The sequence below is a fragment of the Chrysochloris asiatica genome, unplaced genomic scaffold, assembly GCF_000296735.1.
Source record: "Chrysochloris asiatica unplaced genomic scaffold, ChrAsi1.0 scaffold00011, whole genome shotgun sequence".
NCBI lineage: Eukaryota > Metazoa > Chordata > Mammalia > Afrosoricida > Chrysochloridae > Chrysochloris > Chrysochloris asiatica.
Window position 1 is genome coordinate 12,410,517 of NW_006408529.1, and position 15,197 is coordinate 12,425,713.

The 15,197-nt window shown below is 37.2% G+C and overlaps 1 protein-coding gene across 1 annotated transcript in view; it reads left to right on the forward strand.

The window, feature by feature from the left end:
* TENM3 (teneurin transmembrane protein 3) overlaps positions 1-15,197 on the forward strand; it is a 672,586-nt gene that overhangs the window by 279,670 nt on the left and 377,719 nt on the right. The gene's annotated exons all lie outside the window — the stretch shown is intronic.

Below are 15,197 nucleotides of genomic sequence, written 5' to 3' on the forward strand. Positions count from 1 at the left end.
ATTAATTTCACTAATTTATTTTTACTTGTTAATATTCCTAATGCATAGAGGAGAATTTCAAAACCAAGAAAGAAAATACCCACCCCCCCCAATTCCATTTTTCAGAGCTTACCACTGTCGGTATTTGTATGTAATTCTGTTTGTTTTTTTTTTCATTGAGACGTAAGTCACATAATATTAAGTTAGCCATTTTGAACTGTACAATTCAGTGCCATTTATTGCATTCACAATAGTTCTATAAAACTTCATTACCCTAAAAAGCAACCTCGTGCCCATTAAACAGTCACATCATATTTCTCATTACCTGCAGCACCTGGCAATCACCAATCTGCTCTTCATTCTCTATGTAATGGTGGCTTAATGTAAATGTTTTGTGTTTGGTTTCTTTTAATTGTTGTGACTGTGTGCCACCAGTTCGATTCTGACTCATAGTGACCCTGTGTAGGGTCTTCGAGGAGTGCCTGGTGGATTTGAACTGCTGACATTGGAGTTTGCAGTCCAGTACTTATTCTACAGTGCCGCACCGGGACTCATTATGATGTTCTAGAGGCTCCTTCAAGTTGTAACATATATCAAAACTTTATTCCTTTTACAGCTGAGTAATATTCATTATATGTATATAACATTCATCTATTGATCAACATTTGGGTGGTTTCCATATTTTTATGTTTTAATAGAAATATTTTAATAGAAATGCTGTGCACATTTGTATATCAATGTTTCTTTGTATAACTATACTTTCAATTATTGGTTATATACTTAGGAGTAAAGGACATTGTTGGTGTGGTTAGGTGTTGTCGAGTCATTTTCAACTCACAGTGACCCTATGTACAACAGAACGAAACACTTCCCAGGCCTGTGTCATCCACACAATTATTATATTTGAGCCCATTGTTACTGGCACTGTGTCAGTCTGTCTCATTGGGGATCTTCCTCTTTTTCATTGACCTTCCAGTTTACTAAACATGATGTCCTCCTGACAAGATACAAAAAAAAAAAAACCCCAAGACATGAAATCTCACCACCAGCACTTCTAAGAAGCTTTCTGGCTACACTTCCTCCAACACAGATTTGTTTATTCTTCTGGCTGTCCATGGTTCTTTAAACATTTTTCTCTAACACCGTAATTCAAATGTATGAATTCCTCTCTGATCTTCAGTATTCATTGGCTGAGTTTAACATGCATATGAGGTTATTGAAAATATCATGACTTGGGTTAGGAGCACCTTAGTCTTCAAAGTGACATCTTTGCGCTTGAATACATTAAAGAGCCATTTTTTAAAAATGTTTTATTGTGAGTTATGTGATAGTTTACATGGGAGAACATTAGCTTTACATTCATCCAATCATGTATAGTTTCATTGCCATGGTTACAATCCCCTCCATACATCATCAACCAGCCATAGGGTATACCCTGCAAGCCTGGCCCCCGGTCATCAGCACACAGTCCCTCTCCCTCTCTAGGTCTAGAGTCCCCTGCCACTCCATCTCTCCACATCATCATCTCTGCCTCCATCTCTGGCATCACTGCTTCTCTGGGTAGGGTCCTGCACTCCACTCTTTTCCCCTGAAAGTCCCGGGGACCACTGCTCTTGAACTGCAAAGTCAATCACTCCCCTCCTTTTGCTACAAAACATCTACCTTTACATTTCCAACCCTCACAATCAGTTCTGATAGCAGTTATTCACTATTGTATCACAGGAGACCTATTCACATCTCCTTTCATCAGCTCTGCCCAGATAGATTGGATACTACTCAGTAGAGATTCTACTTTCTTCGGTGCCCTCTGAATCTAGGCTCCCTCTTGAAAGCTTGTAAACCAGTCACTTCTTGCCTTTGTAGCCCCCCCTCCCCCCATTTTGGGTAGCCAATGTCCACATTGCCCATCCCTGTTTATTTTGCGTATGGAGGGGGTGGGAATGATCTTTGCTGTAAAGATTTGTTCCCTTAAAGAGGTATTTTTGAAAGATGTCTCTGTTGTTAAGTGTTGATGACTTGGTTCCAACCCATAGCGACTACATGTACAACTTCAACAGAACAAAGCACCACCCGATCCTGCACCATTCACTCATACACGTAGGTTGTGGCACTGTGGAATAAGCACTGGACTTCTAATCCCAAGGTTGGCCATTCAAACCCACCAGCCGCTCCTTGGAAACCCTAAACAAGATTGCTATAAATTATAAGTAATTCCATAGCACTTAACAAGACCAACAACATGAATATGGCATACTTTTTCTTCTTTCTTTATGTTTTCTTTTTTTTGGCATGCTTTGTAATTTGTTATTGAAAACTGGGATAGCTTGAATATTGTTGTTGTTGTTGTTATGTGCCGTGGAGTCAGTTCCTACTCATAGCAACCCTGCACAGGGTTTCTGAAGCTGTAAATCTTTACGGGAGCAGAAAGCCTCATCTTTCTCCCGCAGAACAGCTGGTAGTTTCGAACTGCTGACCCTGGGATTACCAGCCTGATTTGTAACCACTACACTACCAGAGCTCCTTGAATATTACAATGTGCTGAATTTAGAAATCAGAGTCTTCCCCTACTTCAGGAATTGTTTTCATTGTTTGCTATGGGATATAATGGTTTTGTTTTTCTTTTAATTTTTTTCCCTAACTATTTTGGGAATGTCTGTATTCTTTGTCATACTTGGTCTCTGAAGTCTCTTCCTTTAACTGTGCCCAGGCAATGTTTTGATAGAGATTTTTTTTTTTTTTGAATGCCAGGAAATAAAAATAATTGTTGTTTTCAGGTGCCATCTAGTCGGAACCGACTCATAGCGACCCCATGCACAACAGAACAAAACAATGTCCGATACTGGGCCAACCTCACTACCGCTGTCACACTTGAGTCCATCAATGATGCCACCTGGCTGATCCATCTCGTTGGGGGTCTTCCTCTTTTTCTCTGACCCTCCACCCTACCCAGCATGACATCCTTCTCCAGCGACTGTTCCCTCCTGACAATATGTCCAAAGTATGAGAGATGAAGCTTAGCCATCCTGGCCTCCAAGAAGCACTCTGGCTGCACTTTTTCCAAAATAGATCTATTGGTTCTTTTGGCAGTCCATGCCACTTTTAGTATTCTCCTCCAACACCACAACTCAAAGGCATCAATTCTTCTACGATCTTCCTTATTCACTGTCCAGCTTTCACATCCATATGAGGTTATTGAAAATACCATGGCTTGGATCAGACGCACCTTAGTCCTTAAGCTGACAACGCTGCTCTTCAACACTTTAAAAAGTTCCTGTGCAGCAGATTTGCCCAATGCAAAATAATTAGAAGAAATAAAAACAGTCTCATATTTGAAAATTGGCTTTGTGTTGAATAACTCCTTGAATACTTAGGCCATTTAACTCATCTGAATCTTCCATTTCTTGAACCTAGAGATGAGTCAGAGGTGAAAGGTTAGGGTCTTATCAAATCTTTTCTGAGTATGCAAATCCTATCCTGGCCATACTCTTAGCTTTCTAAATTTCCCAGTATATTGTCTTTTGAATACCCTAATACCCCAAGGAAATCCCCCAGGTCTTCCTCCCAATGTATTGTATGCCTCAACTATATTCTTTTGCCACAGGTGACAATGGATTATTCAGTTCATCTGTTTATAGCTGGTTTTCAGCCCTGAATTCCAAGTTAAGTAAAACAAAGACAAGCACCTTTGTTTTGCTTAACTTGGAACAAAGGAAGTAACCTGAAGACATTTTAAAATAGACAAACACAATTCTTTGAGAATAAAGTCAATTCTGTTGCATCCAGAACCAGGAACAAGGTCCCACCTTGGGAATGCACTTTGCCCTCTCTAAGACTTCTGCTTAAAGGGAAGGGAACAGGCCAAGGGCAAATAAAAATACCAGAAAGTGTTACTACTGCTTTAAAATGGTCTTCTGGATTCAATATTTTCTTGGTTGCTATGAACCTATGAATATTTTCCAGATGTGTGATAAAGTTGATTTTGATAGTTTTTACTTGATACTGGTTTTTGGTTTCTGTGGAGAGATAGACTTTTGTAGCTACCTACTCTACCTATTGTATGGACATCATTTTCCATCCAACCCCACTTATTTTTCCCAACCTTTTTTAAAGATCAAAATCTTCCCCTTTTATTTCTTTCCCTCACCTCCCTTCTTTCTTTATCTCCTTTCCAGTTTTTCTCCTAAAAACTCGAGATAACTCTGCTCATGGACTCCTGATGTGGTGCTGTAAGTTCAATACTGGACTGCAAATTACAAGGTCGCAGTTCAAACCCACCAGCTGCACCTCAGAAAACATACCAGCTCACTATGAGTCACAACCGAACTCAACGGTACTTAATACCAACATCTTATAAGGAGACCTGAAATCATTTCTCCCTTCTTAGCCACCAGAATTTATTCCAGTATGTCAAGAAACATTTGTAGGGGGTTAAAACAAGAGAGAGGCAAAAGAAACTCCAGAGAAGTTTAAAATGCCTGTCTGAGGTGTTACATTTGTTAAATGAAGGAGCTAAAATTTAATCTCGTGTCTTACTGACTTCAAATCTGTTTGCGTCCACAAGCCTGTGCACTTTTTACTACATCATCTACCTTTCTTGAAAAATCTTTACGAGAAAATTTAAAGCACTCACATGATCACATTATAGAAAGTATTATACACATAAAGGAAACTCAACAGAGCCTGAAATTTTACATTTTTATCAATAGTTTCATTTAGAAAAAAATTAAAGCTGTATTTCTGGAATTTCTTAGTCACTAAGTTTGTAGGATTGCTTGTAAGTTTTTTCTGAAGGGTACATTTAAGTGTTATAGATTGCTATTAGTTCTAGTAATGATTTCTACTTATTTATAGAATTGAACAAATAACTGCTTGAGACATAATTATTTTTAAATGACATTATAAAAAAAAAGAAATTAAATCCATACAGATAGAAAAGAAAGAACTAAAACTTTATAAATGACATTATTTTGTATGTAGAAAATCATAAGGAATCTTTTAAAATATAGAGAAAGAATATGAAAGTTTAGCAAGGTCACAATATGGTAGCTCAATAGGCAAAAATTTATTGTGTTCAACAGTCTGAAAATAATATTAAGGAAATAGTCAATCATGGTATTAGCAGGTTCATTGCTGTTTGAATTGCTGACCCTGTGGTTAGCAGTACAGTGCTTATCCTAAAGCACCACTAGGGCTTCTCGTTTCCATCATGTTGTTGTTGCTAAGTGCCATCAAGTTGGTTCCAACTCATAGAAACCCTGTGCAGGTTTTCTGAAGAGTGACTGGTGGATTTGAACCAAGAACCTCGTGGCTACCCATCCAGTGCTTATCCTACAGTGCCACACCATAGTCAGACACAATTCTTTGGTGTACAGACAGCACAATAGTTGTGTATGTAGGGTGTTTTACCCCCAAAATTAAAACATACAAGATTGTTTTGGGTTCAGAGTATATTAGTAAGTTTGAGTAATCCTTTCTGGAATTTAGTGAAGAGTAACTTATTACACATACTAGCTCTAAAAAATAAATAAATAAATAAAAACCGCCAAACACAGAAAAAGAAATTATTATTATTTTTTTTAAATAGTGAATAAAATAATTTCCTCTACGTGTATGAGCTGACATGGTGGCAATTGGCTGCTGGTTTTATTGCCAAACACATGTTGACATTTCAAAACAAAACAAACTTTTTCTCCTAGAAGTGTGTTTCCTTGGTTTTGAACCAGTTTTGGACTAGTTAGTATAGGCTTATATCTTCCTAAGAGTATGTGAGTTAATATTTTTATGACAAAATGGTTTAGCAGAAAAAAAAATAACTATAGTACTACAAAACTCATACATCAGTCTTCTCTCATGGGTCAAAGGTCTAATTATTTTTTCTAACGATAATGGATAACCAGGTGAATTCCTTTGCTGTGGCAGTTTTGTAGACTTTTTTTTTTTTTTTTAAGTTTTCTTTGGGAATAATAGAAAATCTCTACTTTCAAATATATGACAAAGTGATGGGCTCCTTCAGTACATAAATAATAACTTCATCCAGAAGCTGTTAAAGCTGGCTTTCATTTTTTATTTCAGATTTGCATCAGAAAAGTAATGACAGTTCATTAGCACTTGAAGTATCTAGAACTTAGGAAATAATATTTCACGATTCAAGGTTAAATGGGTCATCATCAGTTATGAAAGGGAGTATCATGCGTTCAGTAAAATGTTTCACATATTTCAAAGTGTTATCTCTTGCAGGGAAATACAACTCACCATTCTTTTTCAGAGAAGTGACATGGTAATAGGAAGATCTATACTCCTTTATCCTTTAATATATGTATAAAGAATTGGCTATGCAGATTTTTCCTCAGGGAAAGTTTCACACTGACTAGTAGTTGATTTCCGTATTAAAATATTAGATGAAAAGGATTGTACAGTTATAAATTACCATGCTTTGTATGTGCTTTTGCAACAACACTTTTTAATACTGCTATATTTGCATGTAGAGTTTTAATTAAGAGGTAACTGTCACCACAGGTTGGCTGCAGAAGGCTACAATCTCCAGCAGAGAGATAAATGCCCGTGCCAGGTCCTACAGTCTGGGTAGCAAGGGGGTGGTTGTGGTGGTGGTAATATAAAATGGGTTTATAATTAAAAGCATGATAGTTACTTCTTTCTAATTTAATGAATAGTAGGAAGAAATATTTAAAGTTTATCCACTTATTTAAATAATTCTTTTAGTACCTCTTAAATATATCCTAAAATTTGCTGTTCCTGTAGGACATTAAAATTATTTTACAGTGGTTTGTTTTTCTAAACTGACAATTTAATGGCTATGAGTTTGATCTTTTTAAAAAGTTAAAGGGTTGTTATTAAGTGCCATAGAGTCAGTTCCGATCCATAGTGACCCTGTATAGGGTTTCCAAGGAGCAGCTGGTAAGCTTGAACCACTGACCTTGTGGTTCAAAATGACTTTGCAGTCTACGCATTAGTCCACAGGACCATACCAGGACTCCAAGTTATAGGATTTTTGTTGTTGTTGCTGTTAAGTGTGGGAAGTTTCATTTTTTTCTTTGTTTTTCTCAGGTTCATTAGACTCCAGATTGTCCTCCAGTGTTCACAAAAGTATTGTCTTACATAAGAACTTAGATCAAAAAAAAATAATAATAATCTTCGTTTACTCTCTGGAAAAATTCACTAAGAAAAGAGATTCATAGAAAGTCCTAACTCAGGTTAGCTATCAAGAACTAGTGGCTAGGAATATTTCATCCAGAAGGAGAAAAAGTGACATTTAAATTACTCTGTATTATTTATTCATTGAGCCTGTTATTCCATTTCGAGGAGCATGTTGAATAAGACTTAATCAAGGTCTCCAATCCAAATCCAGATTACACATAAATCAAGAAGATAAGGCTGCTGTTATGATCAAGGCCTACTCTGTCTCCTCTCTGCTTTCTGCCTGTCAACCAAATAATGACTTCTGCTTTCTCCTAAGTTACCTTTGCCAATTATGGCTCTTTTGGAACAGATATGGTTCTTTAAGGCACAACGTGATGGATAGATGTAATTGCCCATTCTCTAGTCTCGCAGTAAACTAGTAGGCAACAAGAAGAGAAATTTGACATGACAACATGATGTGACGTGGCCTATTATAATGGAATGTAACATAATATATAGTTTACTATTTCTTGTTCAAAGAATTAAAACTCGGAGCTAACTTCATACACCAAGAGGAAGTCCTGGACAATCTGAAAGTATTTGTATTAGTTTAGATTCTTATGTCTTTTATGATTGTCTGATATATTTTGTTTATTGGGTGAAAATGCATTTTTTGGTATGTTTTACTTAAAGCATGTCTGGATCGGAAGGAGCAGAATTTGAACCAATACTCACTGAAAATAATTCTTAGACTGAGAGATAAATGAGGTCCTTGACAAGCATCAGATATAAGGCATTTTACTTTATTACCTGCTTTTAGATGATAAAGGTGCTCAATAGATACTCACTTTCCGTATGTATCATAAAATACTACAAGGGAATAGAACCAATTTAAGGAAATAATTTTCTATAGAAATAAAAGAAGCTAGAAAACCTAGAAATCTGAACTGTTCCTACAATCCCTTTCAAATCCTTCCTTACCTCTAGTATCCATTTCTTTCTTCCAACTCAGATGAAGTCATCTCCCCTTTGCATTTACAGTGTGTTCAGAGGCAATACTTACTTAAATTTATTTGGACAAAAGGAACGACATGCTCACAAAATGAAAACAAAAGTCATAAGTATTCAGATCATTAATTTACCACATAAGACACATCCCCTCCCCCAAACCATGCTGCCAGGCTTCTTCCCTGCTTACTTCCCATCATTCTACAAATGTTTTATAGGTCTAAACTTTCCTGACTCCTTGGGAATTAATAACATGAATCACTTGCTTGGGTGGAGTATTATGCTAAAAACCAGAGCCAGCAGGATTTCTAAATAAGTGAAAGACATTTTGATAATGAACATGGAAATGTAGCCCAGTAAGTGGAATTATTCAGGAAAAATATTGCATGACTTATTCTTGATTTGGCTCGTTTTCCACTGCTATCAATGCCTGACATACTTTTTCCCTATTGAGGCATTCCCTGACTATCCCATTTACAGTGAACTACCATCTGCGGCATTGTAGTAGCTCAATATATTTAATACTGTTTCGTGGCATTCCCTCTTCCCATTTCGCTTTCCTTTTGCCCAAATTAAACCAGACAAAAAGACATATTCTGTCTTCTTCCTAGAGTGGGACTGCATATCTGAAATGGTTGTTAGTTATTCAGATTGCAAGATGTGAAGTAGATAAAAGAAGCAGTAGGAAGAAAGAATATTATTTTGTTTCTTGTCTGCACCTCACTAGAATTAGAATGCAAACTCCATGAAGGCAGAGCTGTAACTGTTCTAGTTCACTTCTTTATCCTCAGACTCACTTCCTTGTACAAACTTGCTGAACTACACTTGGTTCACCCTCAGATTGAAAGCCTGACAATTAACAAAAAAGGAAAAGAAAACCCATTGTGATCAAATCAATTCCAACTCACAGGGGCCCTGTAGGAAAGAGTAAGAACTCTTCCTTAGGGTTTGCAAGACTGTAAATCTTTATGTAAGCAGACCGCCACATCTTTTTTCCGTGAGTGTCTTTGGTAGTTCCAACGACCTACCTCTTGGTTAGCACTTTAACCACTGTGCCACCAGGGCTCCTGAGTTATCTGATGATGACCCCCAAATTTATAATTATTACTACACGCTGTCTATTTCTTACCTTTCTGAGATTAATTTAACTTCTGGAAATGACTTGGTATAGTAGACGTTAGAATTCTGACTCATACACTGGCTGCATGAGTAAAATGGTTTTACACAAATATTGTGTTCATTATATGGTTGTTGTTACTGGGTTGTTTTGCAAAACCTGAGCAACCCTCTCATGTTAGTTTCATATGTATGTGCTAAGCATTTATATTGGTCCATTATATGTAAACAATACAGTGATGGTGTTGTGTTGTGGAGTCAGTTCCGACTCATAGCAGCCATGCATATGGTTTCTGAGGCTGTAAATCTTTATGGGAGCAGAGAACCTCATCTTTCTCCCAGGGAAAAGCGGGTAGTTTCAAACTACTGACCTTGAGGTTAGCATTCTGATTTGTAACCACTACGCTACCAGAGCTTCTTGAACAATACAGTAGTAACTGTAAACAAACCATTTAAGCCAGCATTTCTATTATTACAGAATTAGGGATCTGTCTTTGTAAGACTGTTGTAAGAATAAACTAAAATGATACATGTGAATGTTCTATTTCATTAGATTTATGTATTTAAAATATTACCTGTGTATCAGCACAAATAAACACATTAGCCCTTTGCCATCCTTCTTGAGTTTTTTAAACTTTTCTGAGCTCCTAATTATATGTGATAATATATAGACATATCATTACTTCTATTTATAATACATGCTGATCATTGAAATTTGGATAACCATTGTTTTTCTTAAAGATAACAATTTGTTGTCTGTAGTATTAGATTTGAAAGCAAATTTTTCAATTAATAAAAACAAAGTAGCTAATACTAAAATAATAATAATAATAATGTAGTAGAATAAGAAATCAGGAAATAAGTTCAATTCATGTCCTTGCCATTACCTATCATGTATCCTTTAATTTTGAAACATACTTTTTGCTTTAACATTCTGAAATTGGAATGTGTTTTTTAAATTGATGTTAAAAGAACCTTGGCTGCTGCTGAGCAAAGAAGTGAATTGTGACATGGTTGCCAACATGGTGATGTATCTAATCACAAATGATCAAAAGCAATTCAGAAGAATTGTTAGACTTTAAATGAATTTGAGGTTTGTGATGTTTTACCGAAGCAAAAGCTATATGTAATTACGGAGTAATTTGATTACGGAGTAGTTTGAACTCACCTGCTGCTCCTTAGGAGAAAGATGAGGCAGTTTGCTCTTGTGAAGATTTACAGTCTTGGAAGCCTAAGGAACAGCTCTATTCTGTCCTATAGGGTCATTGTGAGTCGGAATTGACACAATGGCAGTGGATTTTAAGGGGTACTGTTAGCTGTTTTGGTTTTTTTTTAAAAAACCTGTACACTTACTGTTGACCTATTGATGCCACACATACAGGAAAAGGAGGGTAAATAAAAAAGCGTTGCTATAAAATCGTAGAAACCTTTACCAGACAAAAACTTCAAAATGTAAAGCTATCGTTTCTCAACATATCCTCCATCTAGGTCTATACACTTCTGAAGGTGGCATTTCCATTTCCATTCCCATTCCCTGAAGAATTCTGTGCTGTTCTGTTTAAACCTGGTCAAATCAGCAGTTTAGGCATCCTCAATATAGACTCAAATTCTGTTCCTTTTAAATGTTCTTTGAGTTTGGTGGTAATGGTGTGCCATGGAGTTGATTCTGACTCATAGCAACTCAACACAGGATTTCCAAGCTGTAACCCTTTATGGGACCAGAAGGCCCCATCTTTCTCCAATGGAATGGTTGATAGTTTCAAACAGCTGATCTTGAGGTTAGCAGCCCGACTCGTAACTACATTCCCAGAGCTCATATGAGTTTAGGGGGGATAAAAAGAAATCTGGAGAGGCAAGATCAGGACTATAGGATGGTTGAAGTAAGGCTCCCCGATGAACTTCTCACAAGACAGCTCATGTTACCCTCGAACAGGGTAGTGCAGAAAAATTTCCTCTGTGCAACTTAATCTGGCCTTTTTCTCACCAACGCAGTTTTCCATTTCTTAAAGCTTCTTCATAATAAGTCCACATAACCATCCTGTGTCCTTGGAGAAATCTATTAAAATTACCCCTTTACAATTTCAAAAATGCAGTCTTCATAACCTTCTGAGCTGACCTCTTCTGCTGTGAATTTATCTGGTCCAGCATATCCCCTCAGAAATCACTATTTGATAGGACTTTTTGTTTTTTCAAAGGTACCCCTATGAGACTAATGATGCTCTACTGGCACTGTATGATAAGCACCAGACTGCTAACCATAATGTCTGCAGTTCAAATCCAGCAGCTACTCAGTGGGAGAAAGATGAGGCTTTTTCTGTTCCTGTAAAGGTTTACAACCTCAGAAACTCTATACAAGGTCTCTATGAGTGGGCATTGACTCCACAGCAGTGAGTTTAGTTGCAGTTTTAATGAGACTAAGACAAGTGTATTAATAAGAGTACTCATCTGAAGCCCTCCAATGACTGAAGAGACATGTTTAAACATGTTTTGTTTAGAATAAGCCCATGCATGTATGAACTGAAACAGAAACCATGGCAACTGCTTTTTTACTTACCCACATATGAAATTTGTGTGTGTTTGAATAGATTAACCTCTCTAAGTGTTGATTCCTTCACTAAATATGAGTTACACCAAGGATTCTTCAAGGTCCTTTCTAAACCTTTCTAAAGCAAGTATTTTTCAAGGAACTTTCTATTCTTAGGAAGATAAATCTTCAAATTTTAGCCAAAATTAAAAACTCGTAGCAACTATTTGGAGTCCTGGTGTGGTGCTATGGTATAAAGCACAAGGTTGGTGGTTCACACTCTCCAGCCACTCCTTGGAAACTCAATACAGGGTCACTATAAGTCGGAATCGACTCAAAGGCACTTAACAACAGCGACAACATAGGGTCACTGGTGTGGTGTGGCAGTAAACCTCATCTTTCTACTGCGAAGTGGTTGGCAGAAACAGCCTTTTAATTGGCAATCCAATGCTTAGCCTGCAGTCCTGGTGTCGCACTATAGGATAAACACTGGACCACGAGGTCACTTTGAACTGCAAGGTGGAGGTTCAAACCCACCAGCCATTCCTTGGAAACCCTCTACAAGGTTGTTATGAGTGAGAACTGATTCACTGGCATTCAGCTACAACAACATGCTTACCCTCCTGCATCATCAGTGTTCCTATAACATAGCATGTTGTTGTTACGTTGCTTCAAGTCAGCATTGCATAACCTAGCCTAGTTCAGCTAATGGAAACTTACTGTAGCTTGGCTCTTACTTACCAGCTGTGTGACTAAAAAAGATACTTACCCTTTCTGTGTTTCAGTTACTTCACCTTAAAACAGGAAAATGTTCATAGTACCTACCTCACAAAGCTATGTCATAGATCAGTTCCTTTTAATACATGTAAATTGCCTGGGACTGAGCTTTAAGAGTCTTGTTCTAAAAACTTATTGAGAACTCCTGCCTTAAAATTGACAACCAAGGTGTGTTTAATATATGTAATTTTTTATATTTAACTTTATTAAATAGCAAGACACTTTACATGTGTTAATTTTAGTTGGTCCTTACAAAAAACTTTATATGATAGATCTGACCTTCATTTTACAATAGAAGAAATGTAGGCTTAAGTCTTTCGTTTAAGTGCTGCTGCATCTTGCTGTATTTGTAAAACCTGTACTTTTAGAAATCTTTCTGGTAGAGAAATCAGAGTGTTTTCAGAAATTAACTTAGATTTTAAATTTTGACTGCATTTTGTACTTTTAAAACCACTTAAGGTTCACGCGTTTTGTATGTTTTATGTTAAATGTAAATACAGAACACCTTAACTGCATTTGAGTTTAGCTCCAGCAACAAATTTTTATAATTGCTGTGCTTGCGATTAAAATTCACCTTGGCTCCTGAACTTGCCAATTTCTGTTCCTATAATTTTGAAGAGATTTCAGGGTAGATTCTAGTTTTCAATATTTTCACATGGGAAGGGGATGCAGGTGACACATTGAGGTCAGTGCATAACTGAACTTGAAAGGAGCTAGAGAAGAGATGGAAGTGAACAGCAGGGATGGCTGGTGCTCTAGAAAAGAGCTCTTTAATGAATTAAATTTTCAATGTCTCCTGGTCTTACAAAGATTATCTTTATGTCTCATTGTGTGTTTTATGAAGAAATGTTGATAGACTTCCAATAATGCAAGAATCTCCCAATATTTCTGTGCTTTCAACTATATTAAGTATTGACTTTACTAACACTTAGATGTTTGTGGGACCATAAGAGAGACAGTCATATAAAAAATAAGGACCTCCTCTTCTCTCTGCTACGCTCCACTGACTTCCCCCCCCTCAATAAAGAGACCCTCTTTTTGTTAAATGTATACAAAATACTATCATGTATTAAAAAAAAAAAGCATGTGTCTCATTCAATTAATTTTTCAGTTTTTGTTATAGTTTCGGTGAAAGTATACACAACAAAGCAGGTTCTCACTCAACAATTTCTACACCTAATATTCAGTGGAAGTCCTGCCTGGTGTGGCATTGTGGGGTTCAAACTCACTAGCTGCACCTTGGAAACCCTATACAGGGTCACTATGGGTTGGAACCAATGTTATGGCACTTAACAACAACACTAATGTTCAGTGCCAATGGCTATATTCTTTCCATTGTGTCAACATTCTAAGTATTTTTGTTCTAGCTGTGCTGCTCTCATTAACTGAGTCTCAACTACCCCCAACCCTAACCTTGTCTTCTGTGCTTTAGAGTAACTGTTATACATTTGATCTTGAACAGATGTTATATTTTTAAGAGCCCAATACTCAAGCATGAAAGATGAAGTCAGGAGATAGTTTCAGTTCAAGGTTTAAAGTGTAATTTAGTAGAGCAATCATCTCAGGGATTCCTCCAGTCTCAGTAGATCCAATAAGTCTGGATTCATTGAGAATTTAAAGCTCTGCACCACTCTTTTCTCCCTTTCTATCAGGATCCAGCTACTGTGGTTAGATCATTAAATACTGGTAGCCAGGTACCATCTACTTTGTATGATCTCAAGGCAGAGGAGGAGCTTGTAATTCATGAAGATAGCACACAACCACAACAACAGGGTTGCCATAACTAAATACCACAAACTGCGTCTTTTAAGTTCTTATTTTGTATTGAGTGATAGTTTACATGGGAGAACATCGGTTTTACACTCATCCTATCATGGACTCTGTTGATTGTTTTAAGGCTTGGAGGGAGAGTCTGTTTCATGTTTCCTAGCATCCTTTTTTTTTTTTGTTTTTTTTTTCCCCTTCATATTTCCTTTGTGTTTCTCTTCAATAACTGCTTGTCCCAACATCTTTCTGACTGCTCTATACAATGAAAATAGACTAAATGCGGATGTTGTTGTTGTTAAGTGCCGTCAAGTTGGTCCGACCCATAGCGACCCTGAACAGGGTATCCAAGGCTGGAAATTTTTATGGAAGCAGAAAGCCTCATCATTCTCCCGCGGAGCAGCTGGTAGTTTCGAACTGCTGACCTGTGGTTCGCAGCCCAATTTGTAACCACTAATGAGGATAGGGGGGTAAAAATCATTAAAGCATTAAATTGTACAAATTACACATCTGTTCCAAAATATACGTACATTAAAATTTAAAAAGCATCTCGATAAGGTAGACAGTAAGTGATTCTATGCATTCTGGGAACTTGGTGAGATCTGGGTGGGGCTGCGAGGTATGTGTGTGGGGGTACTAAGAGAAGTCAAACCCAAGCACAGTTTGCAGCAAGTTACTTCCGTCAATCTGCGGGTCACACTGAACATGTCATTAGCATCATCTGTGCAGGAAATGGTGCTTGTGGAAGGGGTGAGCAAACTCAAGCCTTGATTTTGAGTTCATTAAAACTGCAAGAATTCCAACAGCCTGTACCATGTTAACAGCTTCAAAAATAGTAAACATGTTAAGGTAAGCAGACAACTCTTTAGAACCCAAGATACAGTTTTTTGCT